Raw genomic sequence first — 16,457 nt, forward strand, 5'->3', positions numbered from 1 at the left:
TCAAGGGGTCTGCTCAACTCCCTCCTGAAGAAAACAGAGCAGAAGGAACCCGTGTCCCTTTGTGAGGACGACCAGGGTCACTTCTGATGTGACGGCAGCAAGAGCCCAACAAACCGGGGGCAAAGAGCCCATCCAGAACAGCAGAGGGGAGAACCCCAGGCAGCCGTTCAACTCTACTCTCTTCTACATTTTACTCTGATTCCCCAAACTGCACTTATATTTCTTACCTTAGGAACATTGCCAGCTGCTCATGACCTTTTATGAGATCAAGGTCCTATTCATGCAGACTCGCTGTTCTTGTCAGCAACGTGAACCACTGCACAGCTCACTCCATCTCTCAGCAAGACCTCCACCTCCTTCATAAAAGAACTGGAGCTAAAACACATTTCATTTATTCCAAGTGCACTGTTCCAACCTGCCTATTTCCCATGATATATATTTGCATTTCTTGAATCATCTGCTACATCTAATAACAAAAACCTGTTTTAATGCTGCTTTGCCACTCACCTGCTAGAGACATCTCCTCCCTGTTTTATTGCTGTACCCCATTCTGCGCTATTGCCCAAGATCTGTCTCTTGCCTCATGCCATTTTTTCCCTCATATCACACCTCCAACACATTCTTGACAACTCATACTGTAGTCACTATTAGCAAGTCTAAACTCTGACATTCGCTGGAGAGACACCTCTATCTCCATGAGAATATCAGCCTGGCTTTCTAACTATGCAGCTCTCAGCAGTTCAAATGCTGCAACCATGGGACAACCAGCTCTCTCTGGAAAGGCTCCCCAGCCCAATCTTTACTCATTATTTATATCTATTAAGGTACTAATTACAGTTCCAGGTGCTTTTTACTTGCATTGCAGCAGCCCCATTCAGACACCAGTAATTGTACCATAGAGAAGAAAGGGTACATAGTGAGAGGGATCCACAAGGTGTTTATATCTGTATTTATAACACCACCAACTAAACACTCATAATAATATTAAAACAAAAAGATAGGAGATGTTACTCAGGATACACTGTCAGTATTAGCTCTGTCACTATTAGTATGAGGGCTGCACCCATGTGGCAGTCAAATCAGCAAATCAGATCTGCCCCAAAACACACCTATGGGCACCATGTCATTTTCCAGACAGGTCAGGTTGCTAATCCACCTGACCATGCAGCCCTGGGAGAGGTGGTGCTGGCACAAGCAACATGGCAGGAACACGTGGCCCCAGGAAAGGGGAGGTGGAGCAAGACCATCCCCTTCAACAGCAAGATCTCTTGAAGCACAAGAGATGATCTGGACTCTCAAAAAGGTCACTTTATTTCTACGTGAAAAGCAAGTCTAGCGAAATGGGGGGCACCCCAGGGAATACACCGCAGTCAGCCCAAGCCACAGTCCCGCAACAACAGAAATGCTGCTCAGAACAGCTTCTCTTTTGTTTTTGTGTTTTGTTCTGTTTTTCTCCACCAAGTCGCTAGCAGGGATTGCTGCTTCAGCTTCAGCACCCATGGGAAACATCCGATCATGTCCTGTGAACACAGCTCCCACTGCACAAGGAGTCCAATTTCAATTACTGGAGCCCTTGTCTCACGAAGGACATGGCCCTGTCTGAAAAAACAAAAGTCCACAATGTGTCTGGGGATAATCCCAGCCTATGTTGCCACGCAGCCTTTTCCACCCTCCCTTTGCCTTCTTTTCCTGGTGGGCTCATTCCCTGCGGCTCTGCGCGGCCAGCACCCTGCCTGCAAGGTACGCCTTGTGCGGCCCCAACCCCGTGACCCCTCTGTTTCCGCCCCTCATTCCTCACCCTCTTCCTCTCCCTTCTCCTCCGGCCCTTTTCCACCAGCCCACAAACAGGCTCTTTGTCCTCCGGTGTGACTCCCCCCACTCGCCCGTGCCCCGGCCCGCAGGCCCCATCGCGCTCCTCACTGTCCCACGGGGCAGGTCCCGGCCCTGCTGCCCCGCAGGCTGCCGGCAAACGCGGGTCTTCCCACGGGCTCCCACTGGCCCCATCTTCCCCAGAACTCGCTCCGCAGGGAGCCTTGAGGAGGCTGGCCAGGGTTTCGGTTCCTGCCGCCTGCTCTCTCCAAGGGTGGGCCGCACCTCCAGGTGACAGCGCTGCTCCATGTGGCCCATCCGGCTCCATGTGTCTCCCCCTCTCCCCCACCTCCGCATGAAACCGGCTCTTTCCTCCCGGTTGCCCCGGCTTAGGAACTGCACCATGCTGTTTAAACACCATGCTACGTTTAGGAATACATAAGCCTCAGGAGAACCCAGGTTTGAGTTGAAGCGAAGTCTAGCCCTGAACACAGGCGCTGGCACTTCAGACACGCGCCACGAGGCAGGGATTTCACCTGCTCGGGTTGCACGGCTTGGGCCACCCTTCCCACGTGCACAGCAGCACTAGCCCCGCACCATGAGGTACATTCCCTGTCTTCACATCATCCCCCTTCCCAAACCCATGACTCTGTGCTGCGTTCGCCCTGCTGCCCCTCGCCTCAGCTTCCCGGTGAGGCCGGCACAGCATCTGCTCCAGCAGGGCCCCGCTCCGCGAGGCCTCGAGGCCACGCACGGCACCAGCGTTAAGCAAACAGCAGCGGCGGCGATAAACCGTCTCGCTGGATTCCTGTCTTGTTACCGCATTTAAATTCCAGCCCCTCTGGCTTATCTGCAGGGCAGCGGCGTCAGGGCAGGCGCTCCACGGGCACCCGCCGTGGCTGAAGCTGGGGCAGGCTCGCGGCGCTGCGGGAATAGGCTGCCCACGCACTGCTCGGCACGGGGCCTTGCAAAGGACACGCGGCACCTCGGAGCCCCGCTGCAGCCCAAACCCAAGCGTCATAGCCCAGAGGGGGAAAGCACAAGCACAGGGATCTGCACGAGGTCAGGCTCGATCAAGGTCTTCCCCTTTGATTTCTGTCCTACAGGAGATTTTCCAGAGCAAGGGCAGGCTCTTGTAGAAATGCCTCCTGGCTAAACACGCTCACATATGCTCCCACCAACGTGAACTTGCTTCTGCAGGTACCTTTGGCAGAACCCCTCGCACAGGAGGTCACAGGTTCCCAAGGCCACCTAGACCAAGGGTCAGGAGTCACAGGAGTAGACGATCAAAGCCACACTTCTGGTCTTAAATTCCTGCGAATCTACGTACAAAATGGTTCAAACGCAGCAAGCTCCTAGCTGCTTGTGTTTTCGGCTTTCGCTTCCAATCAGCCTCTGTGTCGCTACTAGTTTTCTGTCAGTACTGCTCCTTTTGTTTCCTGGCCCTGTCCTTGGCTCTGTGCCTCTCATTTCACTGTTTGCTACATTTCCAAAATTCTTTTCTCTGTGCCCCTGTCCAGCCTTTCTCTTCCTTCAAACTTAATATTTGCAATGTAACATTTCTCTAAAACCACCTTTTTTTCCCACTCCACGGAAGTGCTTTCTCTATGGTAGCAGCAAGATCTGGAAGTGTTTACACAAGACCGAGCACAACGCTTCTGGACCAATGTTACAAATAAATCCTTCCACAACATGTGCCACAATATTAACCAAAATGCAACACACATGCCAGATTACTGTTTATACACACACACATTTATATCAAAATGCTTGTAAATGCTTTTTTGAGGGGGAGTTTGGACCAAATGAGCTCCAGAGAGCCCTTCCAACCTAAATTATTCTGTGATGCTATAATCTTTTTGGCAGCAGAATGAACAGTAGACCTGGAAGACGCGTTTTGCAGCTGACGGCACAGGAGAGGTCTTCTTCCCTGCCCTGCTGCAGCTCCATTAAAAAAAACACTTCTTAAAATCAAAAGAAAGATCCTTCATCAAAGGTCTTCTTTTGCCACGCACCAAGGAATCAACCAGTGAAAACTGTGATGTAAAAAGGCATCACATGAGACAAAAGTAGATAATTATAATTGCTTAAAAATGAAGGAACATCGCTATTCTATCACATACCATTATTATATCACCTGAAAAATTTACAAATGTAAGCCAAGAGCAAAGGTGCTCTTAGCGTTCAGATTTTTTTTTTTTCATATTTTTCCTATCTTTGGGATCTCCTTCAATGGGGGAGGAAAATAAGGTGATTATTGAAAACATTTATGACCCTCTCCTAAGGAAATCTGGAGGTTACAGGGGGGTAGCCTAGGGGGATGGCCGGGTGGGCTGCGTGGAGCAGAGCCCCAGCCTGCAGAGCGGGACATGCAGCTACAGCTGCTGCCAACCCTGTCCCGTCGGTGCCGCACGCGGCGGTTGTCTCCTTGCTGGTGGGAGGACCAAGCTGTCTCTGCTGGTCACATGTGATACCCTAACTCCACGAGTCCCCTCTTCTCCCCAGTGGATGGATGCCCTCTAAGCCTCTGTAGAAAGCAAAATTCAGCCCAAACAGAAATGCAGGCTCTGTCCTATTTCAGTCCTACAGGTGCCTGTACTTCTCGCCGGCTCTCCCGCAGGACGGTTTGGCCTCTGGAAAGGGGCCCCTACTTAGCTAGCACCAGTAAGGGAGATGAGTTTGATAATGCAGCTGCCACTGGGATTTGGAAATGCCACTCCCACACCTAGCAGATGCAATTTGCTCATTCCTCATTTTAGAAAAATGTACTGAAGCTCCTTTTGTAATAGATGCAAAGTGTTTCACAAGGTAGGTAGCCTTATTTTGAAGAAGAAAAAAAAAAAGGAAAAAAAAAACCACACACATTCCTTTTGTATTGAAATATGTTTTAATTAATGCTCTTGAATAGATTTAAACTGTTTTATCCTTTTTAAAGAAACTTTTCAAGGGACAAACCATGTCCTTAAATAAAGCCCATGTAGTACTGTGCTGAACTAAAAACGCCCAAAACCAAGATGAAAGAAAGAGCTGATTTCAAGATGGTGGATCTTCCACCTGCAATATTTGCCCATGACTTTACTAAAACTTACATCTGTGAATAATTCCAGAAGGCTGATCAGGTTAAATGTACAGTGTGATCTTAGCTTGAAGTTAAATCGTGATTTGTCTTACACACTTGATTAAATACAACTGTATTGAAAATATAAAAGACAACTAAGAGACTAAAATCCCATGGGGAAGAAATGGCACGACTTCTAATTAGTTTTGGTACTTTATTTTACAAATGAGCTCACCTAATAATTTCAGTGCCAAGACTAAATCTATTAGATAAGCTCAATCTTTTAAATGACTTTTTTTTTTCTATTGAAGTAAAAATTGTCCCATAAAACCCTGAATACCACAAATCCATATTGTACTTTTCGCATCCTCAGCATCACTTCAAACTTTTTCCTCCTCAATGTCCAAAAGCTCCTGGAAGAAGAAAGTCCTTCAAAATGCTCCCAAAGGTCACTAGGGCAATCTTGAACGTAGCATATATGGAAAAAGGACACGTAAAGAAAATTCTTTCCCAAATTAACAATTTGCTTGGGAACAAACTGTGATGCTCATCCTGTGGCAACAACATCTACTCACCCTGCAGGTCCTGACACTGAACTTCACATGAACAGGACCACGCTGTGATACAGCTATCAATGACATTTTCTGAGGGCCCAGATCTATATACCGATAGGCCCATGTTTAACTTCATGAACTAAACACATTGCATTTTCTTTCCTTAAGATCAGAGCAGCGCTATTTACCCTTTATCTCATCATGCATGGACTAAAAATGAGCTCAACTGGTTTTGGTGTTAGACTGAAAACTAAGCCAGTGATCACTATCGCCAGCATTTATTTCAGCTTGTTCTTAAAATTAATTACAATTCCCTAAACTCTTGTTCTGATTTCCCAGGGGGAGATCTTCTTTGAGAAGACTGGCTAATTGGCTCTATGCAGACAATATCTGTGTATATATCAGACCATGAAATGGTTACCAGCATTTGGCTGGAGCAAGGCAAGAAACATATCCTGCATCACATTCTGTGCAGTTGTTATCTTCCATTACACAAACACTTGGCAGGCTTCCATCACAAAATTTATGAACTAAAATTAGCTCTCACAATTGCAATCAATTGTAACAATCAGGCATAAGTAATTCAAAGAAACGAAAAACGAGGTGAGCATGGAAAACAACACTGCGGCACTGCTGCGGTTGCTCTATTTATTTACAGTTATGTCCAATACACTTTTTCCCCACCATGCGTGAGGCTACAAGCACATAAACTGTAAGCAGAGTAGCTTCTCACCAAGCAGCTGCCTCTGGTGGCCCCCCAGAAAAGGGGAAGCGCAATCTCCCTGCCTCAGAAGGGGAAAAGGGATCCTCAAAAGCAAAAGAGAAAGACTTACCTGCGTTTCCTCTTGCCCACAGCTCTGTGTGGCACCTGGAGCACCACTTCACACGTGCTGCTTGCTGAGTGCCCGGGAGCAAAAGGACCCTCTCTCTGGAAGGGCTGGCCCCGCCAGCAGCAGTGGGTCACACCACACTGTGCTACAGGCACACATTTTTGGTACAAAGACATGCAACACAAAGCTCTGTGTTTCCACCTCGCGTTTCAACCCTTTGCATTTCTCCAAACGTAACGGTCCTGTACATAAAACACGTTTTGCTCCTGCCATGTGCCCCGGCACAGCTCCCCAGGGAAAGCGCCAGCTCTGTTTTCAGGCCTCTCTCACCAAGCATATAGATGGGTTAACATGTAGGTCTATGGAGGGAGCAGCATTACCAACCACAAGCAAAGCCTTGGTAATGCTCCTCGGGAAGATCCTCGTGGCAGTGGATCCCTTCAAGACAGTGACGTGGGCGGTTCATCCACAGGCACACTGTTTACCGTCGTCGCTGATGCAGATGGTGTGTGTTGTGTACAGCACGGTGCCAGAGCAGAAATCAAAGTTACAGGCAGCTCTGTGCAGATTCTTTTCCCCAGAAACAACTCCTTATAAAATCGCTAATAAATGGTATATTGTTTGGAACAAAAAGCAGGTAATGTATACAAACTTCTGGGAACGGAACACATATGGCAAGAATATGCTGGAGATACAGAATACTCCAGAGAATGCAGATAATGGAGAAAAATGTTCATTATATATTTCAGTGTCAATATTACGTCTGATTGCCTCTTCTTTCCCACATCCATAAAAGCAAACTGATGCCTGGTGTCTCACTTTAATCTCAACTATCTTCCATTTGCTATACTAACAATTTATGTAACTTCTGGCTCTCAAGCTCTACATCTTAAATGTCATCACATATTTAAACCAAATTATGTACCACTGTTTTAGTTCACTTATGAATCCTTTACAGGTCACAGCTGTATTATACTGGGAGAAGGATAGATAAATAAGCATATGCTTTTTAAGAAACATTTTAGTTTTGCAAAGAGAGGAGTAAGAAAAGCTTGCATGGTGCAGCTCAAATCAGAAGGAAAATCCCTTGAGTACCACACTTTTGTTACCCTTTCTCAAATAATAACAAATACTGTTCTGACCCAGACCTTTAAGAGCATTTAAGAGCAAATAGGGCATAAATGCATCATTCTTTTGTATAATCTAAAAGCTATTTACAGCGGTCCGTGTCAAACAAATTAAGCTGCTTTGGAAACAGTAGAAAACTCCCACCACACGCTGAGGAGCCTGCCTGTGCCTCCCCTGGGCTTTAGTTGAAGCCCTTAATGCAGGGCCTCACCGGCAGCTTCTCCCACCACGAGATTCACGTTCGCTCCACACCAGCTAAAGCCGATGCGGCCTCTCAACAGAGCATCCAGAGGAGCGGCTGCCTCTGGCAAAGCCTGCCGTTAGGAAACACATTGGCATGTCAGAAAGGCATTTAGCTCAGTTAACGGCTCAAATGATGCTAGGTTGAAGCTTCTACCTAACACATCTTGCCTTTATTTGTCACCCCTGTTCTTCTCGCCCAGGACGAGGGCTGAGCTCTTTAAACAGCCAAGTTACCTCATGGGCATCTTCCCTTGGCAGCCAAGGGCCAGCCAAGAGCAACCACCGCCCCAAACACAGCTGCTCTCCTGGAACGGCCCAGGGGGAACTCCGTGGAGCAAGCACGACTGTGGAACGAGCCTCGCACTCGGCCTTCCACCATGCTGTGATCGCTTCTTTTGTCTATCTTAAATTGCAGCTCGCAAAGGGGTCTACTGTCCTACTCAAATCCACTGGGTGCTTTTTTCTGCTTACAGACTGAACAGCACCCGCAGGTTGAAGTTCTCGGGCCGTGCCACCCCTACCAGCAAACCACCAGTCATCAGAAGAGGGTGACTGTCAGAAAAGAGACTGGAAAACAAGAATTACAAGAACATTTTGATATGAAAAGCCTTTCAGGTTAGAGAGGAAATTTCCTCTTCAAAGAGGAGGAATTGCTGAAGAGGCAACTATCAGACTGACCCTCACCTGAGAGGCCCAAGGCCACCTTCAGACCCATTTTTGGAGAAGATAAAACAAGAACCTGAAGTCACCCTCCCAGCCAAGCACCCCAGTTCCTGCCAGGGCAGTGCAAACCATTCGTACCTCAAGTGGCTTCCTTGCTTCCTCTCTGGCACTAACCCAGTTTGAAACCGAGGCAGAATGAGAACTTTTCTGATACCTTTGAGCTTTAAAGAAGAAAATTTAGGTTTTCAATCCAGCTGCAATTGAGAGTTATGCATAAAATACGTGAACGATGCCAAGCAATTTAAAATGCCTTGGTTTAAGTCTGTGGTAAGACTAAAAGGAAAAACAGCCCTGGGAAAGGTTTTTAAAAATATATGAACTTTATCAGATATTTTTAAACAAAGAAAAAAAGGGATGAAATAACTGAAGCAGATCATCAGGAAAGGAAAATATAAAAACAAATCAGAAGGCAGAGCGCCCTCCAAAAGCAATGAAGAAAAAAATCAATACAAAAATCATCACAACAACAGAAGATGATCAGCAACTGAACACATCACTAATATAAATTCTCAGGTTGTATTTGGAGGTTTCTCAAATGGGAGAGATAGGGAGGAGAAAATGTCTGCACACCAAAAGTATCTTAAATATTTCCTGTGCTGACTGGCACAAAACCAAATAGCAGCAGAGACTTATGTACTCACATTCCCCCAGATGGAACACCTTTCGAACTGGCCATCAAGCCGCTCCAGGTAGCGGGTACAAAAGGGCCAAGAGCAACCACTTATGCGGATAACTTCAAACATGGCACGACCTCGCTAGGCACTACATGTCTTTCAAGATCAGGTGCTCACTGAGCAGATGACTGTTCAGATAACAAGCTATAAACAAAATCATACACATGGATACACATAAGAAATATTTTGGCTTCAAAGGCATTTTTCTTCGGCATGTAAACACGGCAGGAATTTCTCTCGTGTCTCAAAGAGCATTAGTCTGCACACACAGTCAACTCTGCTCATGGTAGGGTTTATTTCTGTCCAATCATTAGAAACAAAACAACAGCCTTTTACCACGCAGTGAGGCTGCAGCGTGGCAACATCCCGAGCTTCAGAGATGCGCTGCAACGATGGAATAAGCTATTTTGGGACATGTCTCTGGTTGCTAGGGCAAACTCTTCTAATGGTCCGTACCATCCGCCAAACAGAATCTGCCTTGCAGAGCAGGAAGGGAAGAAACAACACAAGGCATGGCTAACTGAGGCAAACATATCAGGGAAACCCCATGATACGCTGAAACACAGATAGAATTTCCATGAAAATTCAGCTGAACTCCAGCATGAAACACACCTGGTTGTTTTGGGTCAACAGGGCCTAGATCCTGGGCTTGGAAGACATTTCAGAGAGCTGTACGAGGCATTCTGCTGCCACAGACCAGGGCTAACCACACTTGAAGAGTACCTTACGCAGGCCACACCGCCACTGTACGAGCAAATGGTCATGATGCAGTCACCCCACAGGTCAGTACTACACAAGGGAGTATGGAAGGCAGACAGGAGAGAAGCAATTTGCCCTCAATTGCACACTAAATCTATTGCAAAATTAGGAAGTAATTCCAGATGTTCAAAAAACCCCTAACAGTCCACAAAGCAGTTTTCTAGGAGCTGTATGTATGGACATCTTCTCATTTTCAAGGTTTCTGGAGCCCCAGGTCAAATCAACCTATTACACATCTGGATAGTGTTATATTTCAGAAAAGAACATGACAATTTTCCACACAGCATGCGTTCAACTCAATAAATGTATAAATATCTTTTGAAAGTTAATAGGGCACAAACTGTGCCCTAATTACAAAAAAAAAAAATGGATAGGAGACTTCAAACATTTTTTCCCACTAAAAATGAAGCATGGAAACTTCCATTTTGATGTTAAAAAACAACAGCCTTCAATGGCACAAACAGGAAACTGTGTGTATTTTGTACCTTACTGCCATATCAAATTTGGGAAACCACTACACTGTTCTTGGTAGCTGAATGTTTTGCATGCTATTAAAAAAAAAGGAACGAAGAAAGATATTGTAGTTAAAATAATATCTCCCTTACAAGTGAGAACAGAGAATATTTAATTGGGCTTTAAATTGTTGAGGAGAGGCTTATATAATAATCTTATTTGGGCCATACAGTCAAATGAAATGTGCCTACCAAGATTTAATTGGAACTTAAGTGTACTTTGCTGGTAACAAATGGTACTCCCAATAAAACTTGACACTAAAGTTAAATTAGCATGTTCTTTCCCCCCATTTTGATTTCGGAAATAAAAAGACTCGTCTCAATGGGATTTTAACATTGCAGAGACTGAACAAAGTAGAATTCATTAAGCCACCAGATTTAAACAGATTCACAGTAATGTATGACCTCAACTGCAGGAGCAGGGCCACGAGGAACGAGCACGGAGATCAAAGGCGACCTCCCAGCCATGGACAACGGTCACAGACAGACGTCGCGGCCGTGCAGCGCGTTTCCACGGGCACCGGCTGCCCGGTGGGTGGCTGCTCCTTTGCTACCTTGCAAGGCCACCAAGAAACTGATGATGTCCAAGACATCAGCTCATTTCTCCGCCTCAACTTGCTGCCTTTACAAGAGGGCAGTTTTCAAAGGTACTTCCGCACATACAGGTGTGGGATGTGGGCACCTGGGGCAAGGGCTGCCCTGAGGGAGGGCAGGGCTGCCTGTGGGCACAGCCCTGGCTCAGGGCCGGGCAGGAAGGCCTCCCTGTTTGTGCCGCGCTCGTGGAACGCTGACGCCGCTCTGCGCTCTCGCTTCTGCTCCCTGGCCCGGAAGGTGAACTCTTCCTCCATGGAGCCGTGCACTGAGTGAAAATAAGGAACTAGCTGAACTATTTGTAGCTCCATCTGCAGCTGCCTTCAAGTCTACATCGCCCACAGCAAAGGCATGAGGTTTTGTGCTCTTCTAGGTACCTCCCAGGGATCTCCCAGGATATGAGGAAAGACTAAGCCAGTTGGGCCTGGTTAGTCTGGAGAAGACAAGATTGAGAGGAGATCTGATCAACATGTACAAAAACATGAAGGGAGAATGTAGGGAGGATGGGGTGAAACTCTTCTCAGTGGTGGCCAGTGACAGGACAAGTGGTAATGGGTATAAATTAAAACACAGGAAGTTCCATCTCCATGTGAGGAAGAACTTCTTTCCTGGGAGGGTGACAGAGCCCTCGAACAGGTTGTGCAGAGAGGCTGTGGAGGCTCCTTCTCTAGAGATCTTCAACACCTGCCTGGATGCCACCCTGTGCCACATGCTCTAGGTGTCCCTGCTGGACTAGGTGATCTCCAGAGGTCCTTCCATCCTCAACCATTCTGTGATTCTGTGTGCTGTGATTCTGTGATCTCTCCAAATGGGGCCGGTTATTTTCCTCACTAGTTACATACAGACAGTAATTCTACATTTCCTGGAGCTTACAGTGCATTCTGCTGGGTGAGCTACAGAAGTGTCACCTGTGCTGCCTGGAAGCCAAGTGCATCGCTAAGGCACTCTTGAACTTCCTCCGTGATCAAAAATGCAGCTCAAGGCCTGTAAGGACCATACTGTGCACGTGGGTAGATACATGCAGCAATTTAAGACACCAAGTCTTGCTCACTTTAGAAAACGTCAAAGAGACTAATTCTTCTAAAAGCCTCATTCAGTTTGGAAAACTGAGGCTTAAAATCCATTGAAAACACAAGAGCATAAAAATGCAAAAACATACACCCACCTAAGAAATCAAACAGCTTTTCAAAGCAGGATTGCTATGGCTTGCTCCTAAAGCAAGCTCTTTTTCTTAAGACATCATCAGCTGAAGAGCAGCCAAAGATTTACAGATATACCAGTTAATACTCCCATTCCACGCAGGTAAAAACATTTGCAGAAAACCAGTCTAATAACTTAAGCTGCTTAAACACCATTACAGGTACTATGAATTATACATACGTACATATGATATTTGTATATGTTCATCCACGAGTACCACAATCTATAATTTCTTATATAAATCCTCAGGGAAAACGAGAGGGTTTGGCCATATTATGATTTATCTGTAGAAAAAGCATAAAGGGGAAGATATTCTCTCTAATTCAAGTGAAATCCATTGCACCCCTTCTGTATCTCCCCAAGCCTGTTCTTCCATCACCATTAGGTCATCTGTCAGCTAATTTGTGAAAAAAGGTTCATTTCTATTGTAGCTATAGCATCTATCTGAATTAACGCTTTAGTGGGACACTCTGAAAGGCCCTGCAAACAGAAAGCTGGCTTTTCATCCCCCTTTTCCATGAAGGGAACAGGAGCTGCTAAGTATTAGGAGGGGAGCTGCCTGTGGCTTTGCTAAGCTATGGAAATGGTTAAAATCTTCCTAGTTTAGGTGCTTGCATAGCTATACCAAATGACCAGCTGCACAAATGTAAGCTGAGGAAAGTAGGAGGGAAGATACCAGGAGGTCTGAAATATTTTTGGTGAGATGCGTACACAGACTTACCCACTCTCCTGACAAGCACTTTAATATTAAAAGGAGCTTTAATCTGCCTTGGATCTATATAAACAAAGATCATAGAAAAAAAAAAATCATATATACCAGCCTTGGAAAGAGGAATACAGGTATCATCTTTCACTTTGCAGCTTTACATTGGAGAGGAGGGGGGAGAAGGGAAGAGGGAAATAAAATCACCACACACACTGTCACCCTCGACATGAACAGGCCTGCTTCTTTCGTTACTTTGGGCCATCAGGATAATTAAATCCTCTGTAACAGCCACTAAACCGCGTCAGCGTGCGCGTACAGCGGCGAGGGCTGCTGCGCGACGTACAGTAACATGCGAGCGTTTCTCAGGCGCCACTCGCCCCCACGGATGCACACAAGGAGCGCCGGCCCCATTGGGGGCAGCACCCATCGCTGCGGTGAGCTCATGCCGGGGCTCAGCCTGCCCCAGGCCGCAGGTGGAGCCGGCACGTCGGCCGGGGCTCAGACCCCTCGCACCGCATCTGGAGTTTGCCGAAAGGTCAGTCTGAGGCACTGCACTTGTTTCTAACCTCTCATCCCCCAGCTGTGGAGTTTCTAAATTAATCTGGGTCTTTAGGCTTGTCAGCTTTTATTGCCACTTCCTGCAGAAAAGCAGAGCTTTCATACTGCAGACTCCAGGGCTGAAATCCCCAGACAAGTTTAGTAAGTGCCTTTTGAATTTGCCTTTGCCCTTATTCATCCAAGCGAACTCCCCTAAGTGATTCCTAAAATCTAGGCTACAAAATGCGCTTAGTTTCTTTTTTATTTTCTCTCTCCGAAACATTTTAATCAAAATGCAGCAAACACCAGGCAGATCAGAGCACCACCACCGCACAGATTACACTTCACAAGTCACATCAGCAGGGTGCAGCTCAAGCCAATAACTGCCTCGGAAATCCCGACCTCGGGCACTCAGAGGTCTCCGACTTGGAGAAGCCAGAGGGCAAGAAATCTCTCTTCTGTGTCCCCGCAACAAGACTCCATCAAAGAGAAAATTCTTCTTCTTTTCTCTAATCCTTGACAAGGAGATCTGTGTTTGTACGGCTCGCGGCCGAAATAATCCTCCGCCTACTGAAAGGAAACAAGAATTTACCAACCAGCTCTCTCGCGCACAGTGGGGTCCGAGCCAAATCGCAGGACTTGCACTGGCTGCCCCGTGACAATATGAGACCTTTTCTATTTTGGTTTTCCTTAAGAATAGGAGGAAAAAGAAAGAAAAAAGTAAGTAGTGAGAGTGTGTTTAACTGGAAACCCTGCTAAACTAATCACTGCGCTATACTTGGGTAATGGGTGCACAAGGGCTGCCCGGCCGCCGTGACCCGTCAAACAAAACCAATCATCGATTCCTGGCAAGGATCACCCATTTGGTTGCAGCAACACATATCTGTTAGCACTGGCAATTTACAGCTGGAAAATATTAGGGAGGCCAGATTAATTGCTACAATGTGAAATTTCCATGCCTTCATTTTGCATTAACAGCTTTGTAGTTAGCAGAACCCCAGGGAAAAACAAAAAACAAAGGCGGGGGGAAAGAAAAGGCCCCTCACACGTGCCTAGAGCCAGATGTGTTCGCTGCGGACAGGCAGCCACATGCCACCCTTTTCAGCAGGGCTGCAGCTCTCATTTGAGCAAACCTGGCTTCTTCCCCTGGGTTGTGCAGGAAACGCTATAGATGGCGAGACGACGGCAGCATCGTCTTCCAGAGCCCCCCAGGCACCGCGCAGGGAGGCCAGCACCACATGTGGCTCTGCGAGGGGCATTAGTGTCACCCGGGCGAGAAAGCTGCGGGAGGCTACGCAGAGACAAAACCGCCCTCCCTCCTCCTCCTACTCCTCCCAGGAGGGCAGGGATGAGGGTTCACAGGTTGCCTCTTACCTTGTTCCTCCCTCCTCACCATGACACTGCCCGTACAAATCAAACTTTGCAGGAAGGAGCATGGATAAAAGCCCAGCCTTAATGGAGCACAGGAGCAGGCCACAGCCCGCCCTTCCTCCCTGCCCTCCGCACTCCCCCTCCCCACACACACAAGCCGATTTCCAATGTGCTTCTAAACACAAACCCAGCCAAACAAAGGCACAGCACCTCTCAGGGCTCCCTGTAGAAGGGGAGAGAAGACGGGGCGCTCGGTCTGCCGCAGCCAAAGCGCAGGGATGGAGCAGCAGCCGCAGCGGCTGCCTCCAACTCAGCACTGCAGGAGACACCCATGAAAAGAAAACCCAGTGTCCGTAATCATCGTGAGAGCCACACGCAAGCGCTTGAAGCCAGTGGCCTACGTGGCCACGGGAAGGGTCGAGCGGGCAAAGGGCCCAATGGGACTGCACGTCACTGCCCACCGCAGGGCCAGCTCAGCCCCTCAGCTCTCCATAACCTACGGTGATTCTTGGGACGTCTGCCTCATGTTGGGAAATTTGCCAGCACAGCCGGAGGATTTCCACTCATGGGGCCCCACAACGGGCAGGAAAACAGTGCAGGGACAACCCACCCCTTCGCAAGTGTCAGAGCTGCCTTCATTGGGCACAACACATGGAAGTGAACTCTTACCCAGGAGAAGTACCCTCCTTCCAGGGGCTCCACGAACGGGGACTCAATATTGTCAACCTTCAGGAATGCAAACCTGGGGGTCTGCTTCACATTCTGGCTTTTTTCCGCCCCCTTTTATTTATTTATTTACACAGCTGCCTGATTCATGCAACAAATTGACATACTCAAACATCAGAATTACACTTAAACTGAAGAAAAAAAAAAAAAGACACACAAACTAAAAAAGAAACCTCTAAGAGCACAGAAGCGTTATTTTCTTAGAAATGACAAGCATTTTGATTTTTTTTCCTTCCTTGAAAATACCTCAGTGACTGGAAAAAAAATGCTAAAACCATGGTTGATCCCAGCATTTATACTCACCTGGGCAAGATCTCTTACTTTCTGAGGGTCTAGCAAGTTCTAGGTGAACAGAGCAGCTCCGGACAGTGAGGGTTTGTGCACTTTCAGCACCGAGATCCCTCGAAGCCAAGGCTCTCAGCTCTTCTCTGTGCAGTCCTGCTCATTCATTTTGGTCCTCACTCGGCTTCTCCTTAGCGGAGGGAGGTGAGCGGCGCGATGACTCTCGGGCAGGCGGGCAGAGACTCTGCGGGCAGTTTTAGTCCGGCGACGAGCAGTGTGCGGCCGCAGCGAGTGGATTCCCCTGTGCCAAGAGCAAATAGAGAGCTGACGAGAGCTGCCTTCAGCCTCAGTGTGGCATTTTGCTTGTGTTTTATGCAACCATTTATGACTGTTACTCAATTATGAAGGAGAGCTTACCATGGAAACTGCAAGGAGGTGTTTTGTAAAGATAGAGAGTACACTTTTTAAGTGGGAGCTGCTCATCTCTCTAATATGCGAGCATCTGAACGGCATGCAAGGTTTCGCGTTTAGATGCAGTTTCCAGAAGCCAGGCAGCCCTAGTTGGAGGCTATTCACCATGCAGCAGGCTTTAAGACAAAGACTTTTCTTTTTTCCCCTAAAGCTAAAAAGCCAGGTGAAACGAAGCAATGGATTAGTTCCTTGATGCGGCCATTACACAGTTCTGTGGGAAATGCCATTTTCTGCTGGGGTCCCACGGGACTGTAGCAGCTTAGCAGGCTGCCAGCCTGCATCA

The 16,457-nt window shown here is 47.3% G+C and overlaps 1 protein-coding gene across 1 annotated transcript in view; it reads right to left on the reverse strand.

Annotated features, from left to right (window-relative positions):
• The window catches only part of TIAM1 (TIAM Rac1 associated GEF 1), a 147,610-nt gene extending 131,751 nt beyond the window's left edge, over window positions 1-15,859 (reverse strand). The window contains exon 1 of the mRNA XM_088528957.1: window positions 15,725-15,859. The gene's annotated coding sequence lies outside the window, so the exon portion shown is untranslated. The remainder of the gene's footprint in view (window positions 1-15,724) is intronic.
• Between the last annotated feature and the right edge of the window lie 598 nt (window positions 15,860-16,457).

This window comes from Tinamus guttatus, unplaced genomic scaffold, assembly GCF_059628265.1.
Source record: "Tinamus guttatus ecotype Peru unplaced genomic scaffold, ASM5962826v1 Tinamus_guttatus_pri_ptg000318l, whole genome shotgun sequence".
Taxonomy (NCBI): domain Eukaryota; kingdom Metazoa; phylum Chordata; class Aves; order Tinamiformes; family Tinamidae; genus Tinamus; species Tinamus guttatus.